At 44.9% G+C, this 18,420-nt stretch overlaps 1 protein-coding gene across 1 annotated transcript in view; it reads left to right on the top strand.

Moving 5' to 3' along the window:
* LOC104671909 (zinc finger protein 91) overlaps positions 1-18,420 on the top strand; it is a gene marked incomplete at its 3' end in the record, with an annotated part of 193,822 nt that overhangs the window by 98,808 nt on the left and 76,594 nt on the right. The gene's annotated exons all lie outside the window — the stretch shown is intronic.

Raw genomic sequence — 18,420 nt, 5'->3', positions numbered from 1 at the left:
CTTGTTATGCCTGCTCTTTGCCCATAGGAGAGAATGTAACATTTCTGTGGGCCCAGCACCTAATTGATGTAAGTGTGCCTGGCCATGCCTACAAAAGGAAGAATGACGTACCCATGGGTCCAGCACACAGGTGATTCCATTCTACTGCCTTGATTCTTGCCCAGAAGAATCACTGTTACATATTTTTGGGCTCTCCCCCTGGATGATGTGAGACTCTTTTTCTTCCTGGGTCCTGTCCACAAAGGAGATTGGGACATATCACTTGACCCAGCACCCACGTGATGTGTCTCTCATCTAATGCCTTGGCCCTTCCCACTGGACTGATGGTGACATATAGCTGGGCACAGCTTCTAGGTTATGTGACTCTTCTCTTCTTCCTGAGTCCTGCCCACAGGGGGCATTGTGACATATCTCTAAACCCTTCACCGAGATAATGGGACTCTTTCATCCAGGTCCTCCCCAAAGAGCCTATTGTGGCATGCTTGGATCAAGCACCTAGGAGATGTTTCTCTTCTCTCCTACCTGTTACCTGTTACTGGCAGTGAATCCATATGGGTACAGGTCTGCAGCAACCTCAATTCTTGCCTCCTCAGAAAAAAAGAACTCAACTGAGGGGCACAAGGCAGAAGGAGAGACCAAGGCAAGTAAGAGAGCAGGAGTGAAAGTTTATGAGAACAGGAACAAAAGGAAAAAAGTACACATGGAAGAGGACCAAGTGGACGACTTAAAAGGCAAGTGCATGGTTTGACCTTTGGAGCTGGGGTTTTTATGTCAGCATACTTCTGGAGTCTTGCATTACTTCTCCCCACTCACCCAACTCCTGAGAACGTATTGGGAAGCTGCTGATTACCAGTTTCAGCTGTTTTCTGTCTATTAAGAGACTGCCTTTCACTAGTGCCAGCTGTTCTGTAACTAATTATTACTTTAGAGGGACAGGTAACAACTGCCTCACCTGACCATCACCTGATCATTGACTGACGCTCCTGGTGTGTGTGGGGGGCCCTCACGTGCCCTGTTCATACCTGACTAGCTGCCTACTACAACACTGCATGCACTGTGTATGGTGACATATAACGGGACCCAATACGTAGGTGAGGTGACTCTACTGCATGGGCCCTGCCCAACAGGGGTATTGTGATATATTTTTACATTCATGATTTAGGTGATTTGCCTTTATCTTCCTGCCAGACCCCTGCCAAAATGTGGGATGGTGGCATATCACTGGGCCTAATGCCTAGGTAATGTGACTCTCGTCTTTTGCATGGGCCCCATGTATTCTGAGTACTGTGACATATCACTGGGCCAAACACCTAGAATATGGGAGGTGCCAGCCTGTGTACTGTAAACAGAACTTTAGCCCTACCACTCTCAAGAGCCTCATGACATATCTCTGCATTTATCACCCAGGAGATGTGACTCTCCCCTGCTGCCTTCACCTGACCCACAGGGAAAATTGTGACATAATACTGACCCAGTAACAGGATGATGTGTTTCCTTTTCCTGGGCCTTGCTCACAGGGACCATTGTGACATATCACTGGGCCCAGCACCCAGGTGCTGTGACTCTGCTGCCTGTGCCCTCCTTTCAGGACAGGATTGTAAAATATACCTAGCCGAGTAACCAGTGATGTGACCCTTCTCCCGGGTTCCTGCCATCAGAGAAGATTGTGAAAAATCCCTGGCCTAGCATCAAAGTGATATGACTCTCCTGCTCACTCTGTATCCACAGGTGGGATTATGAAGTATATCTTCGTTCAACTCATTAGTGAGATAATAACTTTCATACCTCAAACCAACCATAGGAGAGACACTATCTTTTGAAGCTAGGCTTTGGGAAATAAGATCCCATGTCTCCTCTCTGTAGGAAGATCGCAGTGGATGACTGCTGTCTTATGTATCATATCAGTCCCTCAGGTGTTACAGAGGGTGTCATCACAGGGCCCAGCACACAGGTGACATGGCATTTCTTTCTTTTTTTTTTTTTTTTTGAGATGGAGTCTCGCTCTGTCTCCCAGACTGGAGTGCAGTGGCGCGATCTTGGTGCTCACTGCAACCTCTGCCTCCTGGGTTCAAGCAATTCTCTTGTCTCAGCCTCCCCAATAGCTGAGACTACTGGTGCCCACCACCACGCCCAGCTAATTTTTTTTTGTTTTTTTTTAGTAGAGATGGGGTTTTACCGTGTTAGCCAGAATGGTCTCGATCCCTGACCTGATGATCTACCTGCCTCAGCCTCCTAAAGTGCTGGGATTACAGGCATGAGCCACCACTCCCAGCCAACATGGCATTTCTTGTATGCACACCCTGTCATCCATCAGGATTGTCACCCTTACACATGAACAGAGCCTACTGATAAAGTCTTCAATCTCACACATGGATGCAGTCTACAGTTGAAATTGTGATTGTCATATGCGAACATCCAGCTGCAGTTGGGATGGTGACTCATTTTTAACCTAGCTCCTAGGCAGGTGAGGACTCTTTTATCTGGAAGCAGCCCATTATAGAGATGTTGACTCTCATACCTGAGCTTAGTTCCACAGGTACAATCATGGGTCCATAACGTCATGCAGGTCACAGAGCGGTTTGCAACTCTCACTAATACTGTGGAAAGCTCTCGGGTGGTACTGAGAGAGTCTTAAAAATCTAGCACACAGGTGAGATTGTGACACTCATATGCAAATCCAGTCCACAGTAAAAATTGTCATCTTTTGACATGAACACAGCCCCCTGTTGAGGTCCCAAGTCTCCCTCATGAAAACAGTTTAAAGGTAAGAAATTGACTCTTATACATGGATTCAGTTCACAGGTGGGTTGGTGATGCTCAAACCAATATTCAGCACACCTGTGAGTCTGTGACTCTAGTAAGCTTCCGCCGTCTGGAGGAGAAACTGAGGCCCTTATAAACGAATCAAGTGCACCATTGAGACTGTGACTCTTGTACTTAGATTCAACATATAGAATGTGTTTTTTTGTTTATTTGTGTTTTGTTTTGTTTTTGTGACAGAGCTTCACTTTGTCACCCAGGCTGGAGTTCAGTGGCATGATCTTGGCTCACTGCAACCTCCGCCTCCTGGGTTCAAGTGATTCTCCTGCCTCAGCCTCCCAAGTAGCTGGGATTACAGGCACCTGCCACCATGCCTGGCTATTTTTTGTACTTTTAGTAGAGATGGGATTTCACCATGTTGGCCAGGCTGGTGGAGGTGTTGACTCTCAAATGTATAAATGGCACATGTGTGAGATTGTTAATGTAATCTCTAAATTGTCTTGCAGGTGTTATTGTGACATACGCCTCTGCTTAGTACTTGAGTGGTTTGACTCTCCTGCCTGGGCCCAGTCCACAGATGCAATTGTGATATATGGCAGAACCCTGCACTTAGGAGATGTGACTTCATACTCCTGCCTTGGTGCTGTCCCTCTGGTTGGAGGGGGGAGGATTGCAGCATATCACTGGGCCTTGCATCCAAGTAATGTAAGTCTTTCTTTTCTTGGCAATGCCCACAGGGGATACTGCAATACATCCCTGGGTCCCAAACCCAGTTTATATTATTCTCCTCTTTGTTCCCTGCCCACATGGGCCATCTCTACTAAAAATACAAAAATTAGGCATGTGGTGGGTGCCTGTAATCACAGCTGAGGCAGAAGAATTGCTTGAATCCAGGAGATGGATGTTGCAGTGATCCAAGACTGAGCCACTGCACTCCCGTCTGGACGACAGAGTGAGACTCCATCTTAAAAAAAAAAAAAAAAAAAAAAGTGACTGTCATATGTGAGCATCTGGGGTATAACAAAACTTTTTTGTTTTTTGTTGAGACAGAGTCTTGCTCTGTTGCTCATGCTGGAGTGCAGTGGCTTAGTTTCGGCTCACCACAACCTCCACCTCCCAGGTTCAAGTGATTCTCCTACCTCAGCCTCCCGAGTAGCTGGGACTACAGGCATGTGCCACCAAGCCTGGCTAATTTTTGTATTTTTAGTAGAGACGGGGTTTCACTATGTTTGCCAGTCTGGTCTTGAACTCCTAATCTTGTGATCTGCCCACCTCGGCCTCCCAAAGTGCTGGGATTAAAGGTGTGAGCCACCACACCTGGCCAGCAAAACATTTTTAAATGAAACTCATAAGAAGTTGAAGGCTCTTCTATCTGGATTCAGAAAATTGAAAAGATGTTGACTCATACCTGGGCTTAATTACCTTAGATGGACTCATAGGTTTATACCAGCATGAAAGTCTCAGACTGGCTTGTAACTCTCACTCAAACTGTATAAAGCCCTAGGATAGTACAGAGAGTGACGTAATAGGGCCAAGCACACAGGTGAGATTATGACACTCATGCACACCCTGCCAACAGTAAAGACTGTCATTCTCCCATATGAACATGGCCCACTGTTGAGACTTTGAACCTCACAAAGACAGCTGAAAGTTGGAAAATCAAATTACATATGTGGATCTGGTCCACGGATGTTTTGCTGATGCTCAGAGCAAGATTCAGGACATCTGTGAGCCTCTGACTCCACTAGGGGAACACAATTCACAGGCACAGGAGAGATTTAGGCTTTCATATATAGATCCAGTCCACCTTTGAGATGGTGACTCATGTAATTAGAAACAACATGCATCAGGTATTGACTCTCATACCTAGAACCAGGACATGTGTGGGATTCTTAATCTCATCCCTAGACCTTCTTGCACATGTGGTTGTGACATATGCCTCTTCCCAGCACCTGAGTGATTTAACCTTTCTGCCTGGGCCCTGCAGATGGAATTTTGGCATATCACTGAACTCATACCTAGGTGATGTGAGCCTATACTTTTGCCTTAGCACTTTTCACAGAGAGCATTGTGACATATCACTGGCCCTAGCACCCAAAGAAGTGACTTTCCTCTGTTGCTTGGTCTCTGCCCAAGAACAGATTGTGATATGTCACTGGGTCCATCACCCAGGTGTTGTGATTTTTCTCTCCTACCTGGGCCCAACACTTTCATAATGCAAATCTCCTGCTTGGGCTTGCCTACAGAGGTATTATAATATATGTGTTCATTTATTATCTAGGTAATGTGACTCTCCTCTTCTGCCTGGACCCTGCTGAAAGGAGGAATTCTGACACATCACTGGGCCCATAACCTAGATGATGCCGCTTTTCTGTTTTTCCTGGGCCACACATATTTCAGGTATTGTTACATATTGCTAGGTGTCATTCCTTTGGGCTGGGATGCTCTGGCTTGGGTCCTGCCCACAAGGAGCCTTGTAAAGTCTCTCTGTATCTGACACCTAAGATATGTGAGTTTCCTCTTTTGCCTACATCCTGTCCACAGATATATCACTGGACCCAGGCACCAGGTGATGTGTCTCTCCTGCCAAGGCTGTGCCCAGAGGGTGTACTGTGGCATATCACGGGGTTCAGCACCCAGGTGATATGACTCTGCTCCCTGTGCTCTGCTTTCAGGAGGGGATTGTACTACATCTGTGACTGAGTACCTAGATGATATGACTCCCACCTGGTTTCTGCCCTCAAGGAAGATTGTGACATATCCTTGCCCAAAACCTACCTGATGTGACTCTCATGCTTGCTCCCTAGCCACAGGTTCAATTATGACATGTATTTTGGCCAGCTACCAGGTGCATTGATTACCTCATACCTCAAACCAACCAATAGAAGAGATACTACCTCCCATAGCTAGACTTAGGAAAATGAGTAAGATCTTGGGTCTCCTCTTTGTGTAAAGGCCATAAAGGATTACTATTCTTTTACATATCGTATAAAGCCCTCCAGGGGTACAGAAAATGTCATCACAGGGCACAATTAAGGTGAGATTGTGTTTCTTGTATGTAAATTCCATCAACTGTTAAGACTGTCACCCTCACAGATGGACAGAGCCCATTGGAGAGGTCCTGAATTTCACACACTGACATAGCCCACAGTTCAGATTCTGACTGTCATATGTGAACACCCAGCTACAATTGGGATGGTGATATATTTCTAGTTTTGGCAGGTTAGATCTCTTCTATCTGGACATATCCAATTGGAGAGATGTTGACCCTCATTACCAGGCTTGGGGCCACAGGTAGGATCATGGGTCTGTATGAGCACAAATGTCCCAGAGCATATTGTGACTTTAATATATATTGTAGAAAGCCCTTTGATGGTACAGAGGGTGTCCTAATGGAGCATGGCACACAGGTGAGATTATGACACTAATGTATACACAAGCTGACAGTAAATATTGTCATTCTTCCTGATAAACACAGCCCACTGTTTAGGTTCTGAATCTCACACCCAAAGTAAGTTGAAGTTGAAAAATTGATGCCTAAATGGACTCGGTTCACAGATGGGTTGGTGACTTTCAGACCAAGATCTGGCATATCTGTGAGGCGTTGACTTCACTAAAGGGACACAGTCTGCAGGAGGGATTAAGGCTTTTATGAACAGATTCAGTAAACTATTGAGATTGTGGGTTATACACTTAGACCAAACACACAGGAGGTGGTTCCTCTTATACCTAAAACCAAGACATGTGCAGGATTTTTCATCTCTTCTGTGGACCTTCCTGCAGCTGTGATTGTGACATATACCTCAGCCTAGCACTTGAGCAAATTTACTCTCCTGCCTGGGCTCAGCCCTCAGACTGGATAGTGACATCTTGCTGCACCCAGCACTTAGTCAATGTGAATCTACACCCTTGTCTTCGTTCTGACCATACGAAGAATTTTGACATATCGCTGCTCCTTGCACACTGGTTATGTGACTATCCTGCCTGTGCTTTGCCCACATGGGCCATTGTGACATATTGCTGAGTACAGCAACCAGGTGATACAATCCTCCAGCCTTTCCTCTGCCTACACAAGACACTGTGACATATCTTGAAGGGGGCCAGCCCCTCCACACCTGTAGACATTTCTCCTCAGGTGGAATGAGAGACTTGAGAAAAGAAAGAGACACAGAGACAAAGTATAGAGAAAGAAAAGTGGGCCCAGGGGAGCAGCACTTAGCATACGGAGGACCAGCGCCTGCACCAGTCTCTGAGTTCTCTCAGTATTTATTGATCATTATCTTTACCATCTCAGAAAGTGGGATGTGGCAGGACAATAGGGTAATAGTGGGGAGAGGGTCAGCAGGAGAATATGTAAACAAATATCTCTGTGTCATAAAAAAAGATTAAGAGAAAGGTAGTGTGCTTTGATGTGCACATACATAAACATCTTGGTGCATTAAAGAGCAGTATTGCCACTAGCATGTCTCACCTCCAGCCCTAAGGCGGTTTTCTCTTGTCTCAGTAAATAGAACATACAACCAGGTTTTACACCCAGACATTCCATTGCCCAGGCACGAGCAGGAGACAGATGCCTTCCTCTTATCTCAACTGCAAAGAGGTCTTCCTCTTTTACTAATCCTCCTCAGCACAGACCCTTTACTGGTGTCGGGTGTCGACTGGGGGATGGTCAGGTCTTTCCCTTCCCACGAAGCCATATTTCAGACTATCACATGGGGAGAAACCTTGGACAATACCTGGCTTTCCTAGGCAGAGGTCCCTGTGGCCTTCTGCAGTGTTTGTGTCTCTGGGTACTTGAGATTAGAGAACGGTGATGACTTTTAACAAGCATACTGCCGTCAAGCACTTGTTTAACAAAGCACATCCTGCACAGCCCTAAATCCATTAAACCCTAAGTAAACACGGCGCATGTCTCTGCAAGCACACAGCGGGGGTAGGGTTACAGATTAACAACATCTCAAGGAAGAAGAATTTTTCTTAGTACAGAACAAAATGGAATCTCTTATGTCTACTTCTTTCTAGGTAGATACAGTAACAGTCTGATCTCTCTTTTCACCACGTATCTTTGGGTCCCTCACATAGGTGATGTGACTCTCCTGCCTCACCCTTGTTTCAAGGGATATTGTGACATACTGCTGTAACCAGCACCTAGGTTATGTGGCTATTTTCCACTGTTTGGGCCATGCCCAGTGAGGAATTGTGAAGTATCTCTCTGCCCGGTACCTAGGTGATTTGACTCTCCTCTTTTTCCTGGGCCCTGCATACATTGTGTATTTGAAAATACGGCTGAATCCAACAGCTAGGTGTTGCAACTATCTTACAAAGGCCCTGCCTAGAAGTGTATTATGATGTATTTTTTATTTATTACTTAGGAGGTGTGACTGTCTTCTGCCTTGGCCCTGCCCAATTTGAGAGCTGTGAAATATCACCGGACCCGGTACCTGAGTTATGTAATTCTCTTCTATTGCCTGGACCCTACATGTTTTGAGTATTGTGACATATCACTGCACCAAACACCAAAGAGATAAGAAGCACCTGCCTAGGCTATGCCTACAGCAGGTCTTGCGACATATCTCTGAATTCATTATGTATGAGATGTGATTCTCCCACCTGCACTCTTTCTGTAGAAAGATTATGACATATCACTGGGCCCAGCAATTAGGTGAGGTGTCTGTCCTGCTTAGACCTTGCCCACTGGGAGCATTATGACATATTGCTGGACCCAGCACTGAGGTGATGTGACTCTCCTTTCTGGACCTTGCCTTTAGGAAGAATTGTGACTTATCTCTAGCCCAAAACCAAAGTGATGAAACTTTCTTGCTTACTCTGTCAGCACAGGTAGGTTTGTGACATGTGTCTTTGCCCAGCTCATAGGTGCGACTATGAATGATACCTTGAATTAGCCAATAGAAGAAATACTATCTCTCATAGAAGGGCTTAAGGGAAATGGTAAAACATTTGGTCCCTTTATACAAAGGTCGTAGATGAGTATGACTGTCTCACATGTCATATAACGCCTTTGGGTGGTATACAGTGTCATCACAGGGCCCAGCACACAGGTGAGATTGTGTTTTTCACGTGCATACTGTGCCAACCATTAGGACTGATACTCTAATGAATAAATACAGCACACTTCTGAGGTCCTGAATCTCACACACAGATGCAGTCCTAAGTTGGAATTGTGATGGTTATATGTAAATATCCAACCACAGTTGAGATGGTTACTCATTTCTAAACATAGCCAATAGGCAGGGGAGAACTATTCTGTATAAATCCAGTTACTTGGAGAGATGTTGACTCTCATACCTGGGCTTAATTTCACAGGTACAGTCATTGGTCCATACCAGCATAAAGGTCTCAGAGTGGAATGTCACTTTCATGTATATCATATAGATTCATCAGGTGGTACACAGATTGCCCTAACAAGGCCCAACACACAGGTGAAATTATGACAACACACATTCATACACAGATGACAGTAAAAATTGTCATCCTTCCACATGAATCCAGCCTTCAGTTGAGGTTCTAAACCTCACACCTGGAAGAACTCACAAATTGAATAATTGACTCTCATACATGGATTCGGTCCACAGGTGTGTTGATGACTCTAAGACCAAGATAGACACAACCTGAGAGTCTGCAACTTCACCAAGGGGACACAGTTTGCAGGAGGGATTGAGTCTCCCATGCAAGGGTCCAGTTGAGATTGTGACTCACATACTTTTACCAGTCATACAGGAGATGTTGACTCTCATACCTAAATCCAGGACATTTGGGAGACTGTTAGTCATACCTATGGACTTTCTTGCAGGTGTAATTGTGGCATATGTTTCTGCCCAGTACCTGAGTGATTTTACTTTCTTACATGACCCAAGCCCACAGATGTGATTGTTATGTATCACTGGACCCAGCAGCTAGGTGATGCAATTATATTTTTCTCCCTTGGTGCTGTTTGCAGTGGGGCTTTGTGATGTATCACTGAACCCAGCACCCAGGTTATGAGACTCTTCTGTCTGTGCCCTACCCAGATATGCCATTGTGCTATATTGCTGTATCCAACACTATGATCATGTAATTCTCTTGTCTGGGTTCTGCCTACAGAGAGAATTGTGACATATCTCTGCACCTATTATTCAGGTGATGTGACTCTTCTCCTGCATAGTCCCTGCTCACCAGAGGGATTTTGACTAATTCATAGGCCCAGCACTTAGCTGAAATGAGTCTTCTTTCTAGGTCCTGCCTGTAGGGGAGATTGTGATATATCACTGGGCTCAACACCAACGTGATGTTTTACTTCTGCTTTGGCCTGCCCTCGAAAGGCATTCTGATGTATTGCTGAGCCCAGCACCAAGGTGATGTCCGGTTCTTGCCTGAATCCTGCCCACAGGAGGCAATGTGACTTATCTCTGGGTCCATCAACAATTTGATGCAAACTTACTCTTTTGCCTGGGCTTTTAGCATAGGAGAGATTGTGATGTATCTCTATGACCTAGGTGACATGACTGTCCTCTTCTGCCTGGGCCATGCCCACAAAAGGGAGAGTGACTTTTCACTGGGCCCAGCACACAGGTAATGTAATTTTTCTTCCTGCTCCCTGCTCACTGGGGTTATTATGACATATCTTTAGGCCCATCACCTAGGTGATATGACTATAGTTTTCCTCCTATGACCTTTTGACAGAGAGGACTGTGATATATCACTTGGCCCAGCACCTATGTGATGTGACTCCTCTCATAACTGACCCCTGCCATCTAGGGTGATTGTGACATACACCTGATCCCAGTTTTTATTTTATTTTTATTTTTATTTTTATTTTTTAATTTTTTTTTTTTTGAGACGGAGTCTTGCTCTTTCGCCCAGGCTGGAGTGCAGTGGCCAGATCTCAGCTCACTGCAAGCTCCACCTCCCAGGTTCACGCCATTCTCCTGCCTCAGCCTCCCGAGTAGCTGGGACTACAGGCGCCCGCCAGGTCACCCGGCTAGTTTTTTGTATTTTTAGTAGAGACGGGGTTTCACCATGTTAGCCAGGATGGTCTTGATCTCCTGACCTCGTGATCCGCCCGTCTCGGCCTCCCAAAGTGCTGGGATTACAGGCTTGAGCCACCGCGCCCGGCCCCCAGTTTTTAAATTGTCACTCTTTTTTACTTTCTGAGTCCTAACCATAGAAAGCATTGCAACATATCTCTTGACCTCTGACGTACAATATGTAACTATCCTGCCTAAAACCTATTTTCAGGGGGTATTGTAACATATTGCTGGAACCCCATCTAGGTGATGTGACAGTCCCATATGGCATGGGCTCTGAGCAAAATGGGATTGTGATGTATTGCTAGGGTCAGCACCTAAGTGAAGTGATTCTCCTCTTTTTCCCAGGCCCTGCATACATTGTGTAATGTGATATATGTTTGGATCAAATATCTAGGTGATTCGACTTTTCTGCATGGGGCTTTCATACAGGGTACTATGATATGTCTTTTCATTTATTACCTGTGTTTTGTGACTCTCCTTTTCTGCCTGGGCCACGCCAAAAGTGGGGATTGTCACATATCACTGGCCCAAGCACCTAGGTGATGTGACTCTCCTGTTTTATCCGGCCCCCGCATATTTTTAGTATTCTGATACATGGCTGGGCCCAACACCTAGGGGTTGGAAAGCTCCTGCCTCTGCCATGCTCACAGTGGACCTCGTGACCTAACTCTGCATATATCAGTTAAGAGATGTGACCCTTTTCTGCCTGCACGCTGCCCATAAGAAAGATTGTGAAATATTGATGGGCCCCCAGACCAGGTGGTGTGTCTCTCCTGCCTAGGCCTTATTCACAGGAAGAATTGTGACATATCACTGGACTCAGCACCCAAGTGATTTGACTCTCCTGCCTGTGGCCTGCTTTCATTAGAGGATATTCACATATCCCTGGCTGAAAACCAGATGATGTGACTCTTCTTCCTGGTCCCTTCCCTCAGAGAATATTATAATGTATTCCTGACTCAAGACCCAGGTAATGTGACTCTCCTGCTTACTTCCTATCCACAGGTGGGATTGTGACATATGTCTTTGTTCAGATTATAGATGCAATAACTCTAATACCTCGAACCAACCAATAAGAGATATACTGTCTCTTCTAGCTAGGCTTAGAGAAACAGGTAAGATCCTGGGTCTCCTGTTTGCATAAAAATAATATCAAATTACTACTCTCGGCTGGGCGCGGTGGCTCAAGCCTGTAATCCCAGCACTTTGGGAGGCCGAGACGGGCAGATCACGAGGTCAGGAGTTCGAGACCATCCTGGCTAACACAGTGAAACCCCGTCTCTACTAAAAAATACAAAAAGCTAGCCGGGCGAGGTGGCTGGTGCCTGTAGTCCCAGCTACTCGGGAGGCTGAGGCAGGAGAATGGCGTAAACCCAGGAGGCGGAGCTTACAGTGAGCTGAGATCGCCACTGCACTCCAGCCCAGGTGACAGAGCGAGACTCTGTCTCAAAAAAAAAAAAAAAAAAAAAAATTACTACTCTCTTGCATATGGTATAAAGGAGTTGGGTGGTACAGAAAGTGTCATCATATGGCCCAGCACACAAATGATATGGTGTCTCTCATATACACACTCTGTGAACCATTAGAATTGTCACCCTCTGACATGAACAGAGCCCACTTTTGAGAACACAGGTAAAATTGTGACTCTCCTATGCACACTCAGCCAACAGTAAAATTATCACCTTCCTACATGGAAACCATCCACTGTTGAGGCTGTGAATCTCACACGTGGAGGTAGTCAAAAGTTGGAATTGTGACTCTCATACATGGATCTGCTCCACAAGTAGAATGGTGACTCAATGACCAGGATTCAGCACACCTGTGAGACTGTGATTCAGATATTGAGACTCAGTTTGCATTTGAAATTGTGTTTTCATTCAGGGATATAGTCTACCATTGAGAGTGACTCATGTACTTGGACCCAACTTAAAGGAGGTCTTGACTTTCATACCTGGAACCAGAAAATGTATGGAATTTTTGAATCTCATTTCTGGGCCTGCTTGCAGGAGTGATTGTGACATATACCTTTGTCTAGCACCTGAGTGATTTGACTATCCTGCCTGGGTAAAGCATCAAAATGGAATTGTGACATATGTCTGGTGCAACCATCTAAGGTATTTTACTCCCCTGCATAGACCCTGTCCTCAAGGAAAATTGTGACATATTGCTGGACCCATCGCCTTGGTTATATAATTATTCTCTCCTGCCTGGGTCCTTTACACAGGGTGGATTGTGACATATTGCTATGTCCTGCATGCAGATACCATGACTTTCCTGCCTGAACCCTGCCCACAGAAGGCACTTTGAAATACTGCTGGGCCCAGTACCCAGGTTATGTGACTTTACTGCAAGAGCCCTGCCCACAGAGTGGACATTGACATATTTTTGGTCCAGCATTCAGGTGATCTGACTCTCTTGTCTGGTCCATTCACACAGGTTAAATTTAGACATATGCATTTTGAAGCTCTTAGACATTATAGTCAAGCTTATATGGGAAGGCAGTCAATAAGAGCAATTTTGACTCTCTTAGCTAGACTTTGGACAGTGGGTAGAGTCCTGGATCACCTACATTAAGAAAGGACACAGAGGTTTATAAAATTTATGCATAACTGGCCAGGTGCAGTGACTCACACCTGTAATCCCAGCAGTTTGGGGGGCCGAGGCAGGTGGATGACCTGAGGACAGGAGTTCAAGACCAGCCTGGTGAATATGGCAAAACCCCATCTCTACTAAAAATACAACAAATTAGCCAGGTATGGTGGTATGCATCTGTAACCCCAGCTACTCAGGAGGCTGAGGCAGGAGAATCACTTGAACGTGGGTGGCAGAGGTTTCAGTGAGCTGATATCATGCCATTGCACTCCAGCCTGGGTGACAAGAGCGAGACTCTATCTCAAAAAAAATTATGCATAATTTATAAATACTTTGTGTGCTGCAGAGAATGTAATAATAGGGTCTATCACACAGGTGAGATTGTGACTTCTCACAGGCATACCAAGCCAATAATTAGGATTATCACTTCCAAACATGAAAGAAGCATGCTGGTGATGTCCTGAACCTCACATACAGATGCAGTTCACAGTTAAAATTCTGACTGTCATATGTAAATCTGGGAACAGCTTGAATAGTGACTGATTTCTGGACCCAGCTCAGAGGCACAGTGATTAGCTGCATACCTGGATCTAGCCAATAGGAGATATGTTGACTCTCATAGGTAGCCTTCAAGCAATGGGCAAGGTCCTGGGCTTTCTACTTGTATGAAGGTCACAGAAGATTGTCAAACTCATGCATATTGTATGATCCCTTCTGATGGTACAGAGAGTGTCATAACAGATTCCAACACAAAAGCTAAAATTGTGATTCCTGGCCAGGCATGGTGGCTCAAGCCTATAATTCCAGCACTTTGGGAGGCCAAGGTGGGCAGATCACGAGGTCAGGAGATCGAGACCATTCTGGCTAACACGGTGAAACCCCATCTCTACTAAAAATACAAAAAATTAGCTGGGTGTGGTGGCAGGCATCTGTAGTCCCAACTACCCGGGAGGCTGAGGCAGGAAAATGGCATGAACCTGGGAGGCAAAGCTTGCAGTGAGCTGAGATCACTCCACTGCATTCCAGCCTGGGCAACAGGACAAGACTCCATCTAAAAAAAAAAAAAAAAATGTTGTGATTCTCACAGGCATACCCAGCTAACAATGAGGACTGTCATTCTCACAAGTGGACAAATACTCCTGGTTTGGTCCAAAGTATCACATGTCCATGCAGTCCACAGTCGAAATTGTGACTGTTATATTTGGATCTGGCCACAGGTGGCCAGATCACAGACACGGTGAGAACTCTCATAACTGGATCTAGCCAATAAGAGAGATGTTAGCACTCATTCCTGGGCTTAGGACAATGGGTAAGATCATGAGTTTATACCAGCACATAGATCCAAGAGTGAGTTGTGGCTCTCAGGCATACCATATAAAGCCTTCGGATGACACAAAGAGTGTGGTAACAGGGCCCAGTGCACAGGTGAGATAGTGACTATGGTACGCATGTCCAGTGCACAGTAAGAATTTTCACCCTCTTAAATAGCCACAGCCCACTGTTGAGGTTTTGAATCTCAAACTCGAAGGAGCTGAAAGTTAGAATTGTGACTATCATATGAGGATCAGGTCCACAGATGAGATAGTGAATCTTGGACCAAGATTCAACACACCGGTGAGGCTGTGACTTTTCTACCAGGACACAGTCTAAGAACTGAGGCTCTCATGCACAAATCCAGTCTATCATTGAGATTCTGACTTGCATACTTAGACCAAACACTCAAGATAAAGATCTTGACTATTATCCCTAGAGCTGGATATGTTTGGGATTGTTTATCTCATCCCTGAATCTTTCTACAGATGTGATTGTGGCATATGTTTTTGCCCATAGCCTGAGTGATTTTAGTTTCCTGCCTGAGCCCAGCCCACAGATGGAACTGCAACATATACCGAGGCCAAGCACTAAGGTAATATGACTCTTCTCATCTGCCTGAACATGTCACTTAGAAGTAATTGTGACATATTTCTGAATACCTACAGGAAAGATTGTGTCATATCACTGAGCCCAGCACCTAGGTGATGTGCTTCTTCTGCCGTAGTTCTCCCCACATAAATCATTGTGACGTATTTCTGGGCCAATTATGTAAGTTAAATGAATCTTTGCATATGCCTGGACCTCGCCCTCAGAAGAACTTATAACATGTTGCTGGACCCAGCACCTAGGTAATTTGAGTCTTCTCCACTGCCTGGCCACTGCCAACAGAAGGGGTTTTAAACTACTGTTTAACCTAGCACATAAATTTTATGACTCACTTCTTTTGCTAAGCCTTGCTAACCATGGGAATTACAACATATTGCTGAAACCAGGATAATGCGGCAATCCTCACTTGCCTGGGCCTTGCCCATAGTGGGCATTGTTACATATTACTGGTCCCATCTTCTAAGTAATGTGACTGTCCTCTTCTGCTTGGGACCTGCCAATATGAAAGACTGTAACATATCACTAGGCCTAGATCCCAGTTGATGTGACTCTCTTCTTTCTTGATCCCGCTCATAGTGCAGATTGACATATTCCTGTCCCAGCATCCAAGTGATGTGACTCTTCTGCCTGGTTCCTACCTACAGGTGGGATTGTGACATACTCCTGGGACCTGCTCACTGCTGCGATGATGACAGTTGTACCTCAACCCGCAAAACAGGAGAAATATTGATTCTCTCTGCTAGGCTTAGGGCAATAGGTAAAGTCTTCGTCTGTTACTTGTATGAAGGTCAGAGAAAATTACAACGCTCATGCAAATTGTATAAAGTTTTCAGTTGTTGCAAAGAGTGTCATAACAAAGCCCAGCATTGTCTCTCAAATGCATACCCAGCCAATACTTAGAATTTTTATCCACACACAAGTTTTTAGCCCACAGTTAAGATCCCATATCTCACATGTAAATGCAGTTCACAGTTGGAATTGTGACTGGTATATGTGGATCTAGCCACAGGTAGGATGGTGACTCACTTCTGAACCCAGCTGACAGGTGCAATGATGACTCTAATACCTGGATGCAGCAAATTCGAGAGAGGTTGACTCTAATACCTGTGCTTAGGGCAATGGTACAATCATGGATCATACCAGCACAAGAGTCTCAGAGCAGATTGTGACTCTCAGGAACATTATACAAAGCCTTTGAGTGGTACACGGAGTGTCATAACAGTACCAATCACGGAGGTGAGATTTTGATTCTTACATGCACACCCACCCAAAAGTAAAAGTTGTCACCCTCCCACATGGACACTGCTCACCTTAAGGTTCTGAATCTGACACTAAGAGGCAGTCAAAAGTTAAAATTGTGACTCTCATACATAGATCCCACTCACAGGTAAGGTGGTGACTCTTGGGAAAGAATTCAACATGCCCATGAGCCTGTGACTTTCTTCTTTTTTTTTTTTTTTGAGACGGAGTCTCGCTCTGTTGCCCAGGCTGGAGTGCGGTGGCCGGATCTCAGCTCACTGCAAGCTCCGCCTCCCAGGTTCACGCCATTCTCCTGCCTCAGCCTCCCAAGTAGCTGGGACTACAGGCGCCGGCCACCTCGCCCGGCTAGTTTTTTGTATTTTTTAGTAGAGATGGGATTTCACCGTGTTAGCCAGGATGGTCTCGATCTCCTGACCTCATGATCCACCCGTCTTGGCCTCCCAAAGTGCTGGGATTACAGGCTTGAGCCACCGCACCCGGCCTAGACTGTACCCATTCTTGTACCAGCCACAATATTAGAATGTCAACTGTTCAAATCATGTTCAAATCAGGCAAATTCTAAGCTGTAATCAATCTGGCCCTTTCTGTACCTTCCTTGCATTTTCTGTATGTTGCTTTGCTTTTTCCACCATGTGGTTATGCTGCAGTATCTCTGAGCCTACTCTGGATCCATGAGCTTTCTGATTTGCAAATCATTTTTTGCTCAATTTAACTCTGTTAAATTTAATTTCTCTAAAGTTTTTGTTTTTCTTCTTTTTCTTTTACAAGTTTTGAAATTATTTCTATGATGAAAACTAAATAACGTTCTTGGGCTTTGACTTTCTAAGCTCATCTCTCAGCTATTCTTTCAAATTATTCTATGTCTGTTCAAAATGCTCCTGCAATTCTTTGAGACAGTGTCGCACTCTTTTATCCTGGCTAGAGTGTGGTAGGTGGTGTAACCAATTATCGCTCATTGCAGCCTTAATTGTCTTGGTTCACACAGTCCTCCTGGTTCAGCAACCTGAGTACCTGCAACTACACGTATGCAACATCATGCCTGGCTAATTTTTTAAAATTGTTTTCATAGACACAGGATCTTACTACGTTGCCCAGGCTGTACTTGAACTCACTGAATCCAAGTGATTCTTTCAACTCAGCCTCCCAAAGTGCTAGGATTACAATTGTGAGGCACCTTGTGCGTCTGCAATTTCTTGACAGGATTATTCCCAATAATAAACAGTACTACATGGGAACAAATCTAAAAAAAAAAAAAAAAAAAAAAAAAAAAAAAAAAAAAAAAAAAAAAAGTCCAGCTTCTATTGTAAAAGTATAATTATCCAGTATTTCATGGGTCTGCAGAAGCCAATAGTTTGATCTATGGAGGAGCATAGATCAACAAATTCAGTTTATTCTGAGTTTCAGCCCAGCCACTTAGTAAGTGTGGCTCTTTGGACAAGTTTTTTGATGTAAAACAGTTGTATAAACCACATATGCAAAAAAGGCAGAATAACAGTGATTGCAAAAATTGTAGCAATTTTTCTTTTTTTCTTTTTTCTTTTCTTTTTTTTTTTTGAGATGGAGTCTCATTCTGTCGCCTAGGCTGGAGTGCAGTGGCATGATCTTGGCTCACTGCAACCTCTGCCTCCTGGGTTGGAGCAATTCTCCTGTCTCAGCTTCCTGAGTAGCTGAGATTACAGGTGTGCACCACCATGTCCAGCAAATTTTGTATTTTTTGCAGAGATGGGATTTTGCCATTTTGGCCAGGCTGGTCTTGAACTCCTGACCTCAGGTGATCCACCCACCTCGGCCTCCTGGAGTGGGGGGATTACAGTTGGGAGCCCCGGTGCCTGGCCATAGCAATTTTTCATCCCTCCTATAT

The sequence above is a fragment of the Rhinopithecus roxellana genome, chromosome 12 (genome assembly GCF_007565055.1).
Source record: "Rhinopithecus roxellana isolate Shanxi Qingling chromosome 12, ASM756505v1, whole genome shotgun sequence".
Classification (NCBI taxonomy): Eukaryota; Metazoa; Chordata; class Mammalia; order Primates; family Cercopithecidae; genus Rhinopithecus; species Rhinopithecus roxellana.
This window is presented reverse-complemented; position numbering and strand designations above follow the sequence as displayed.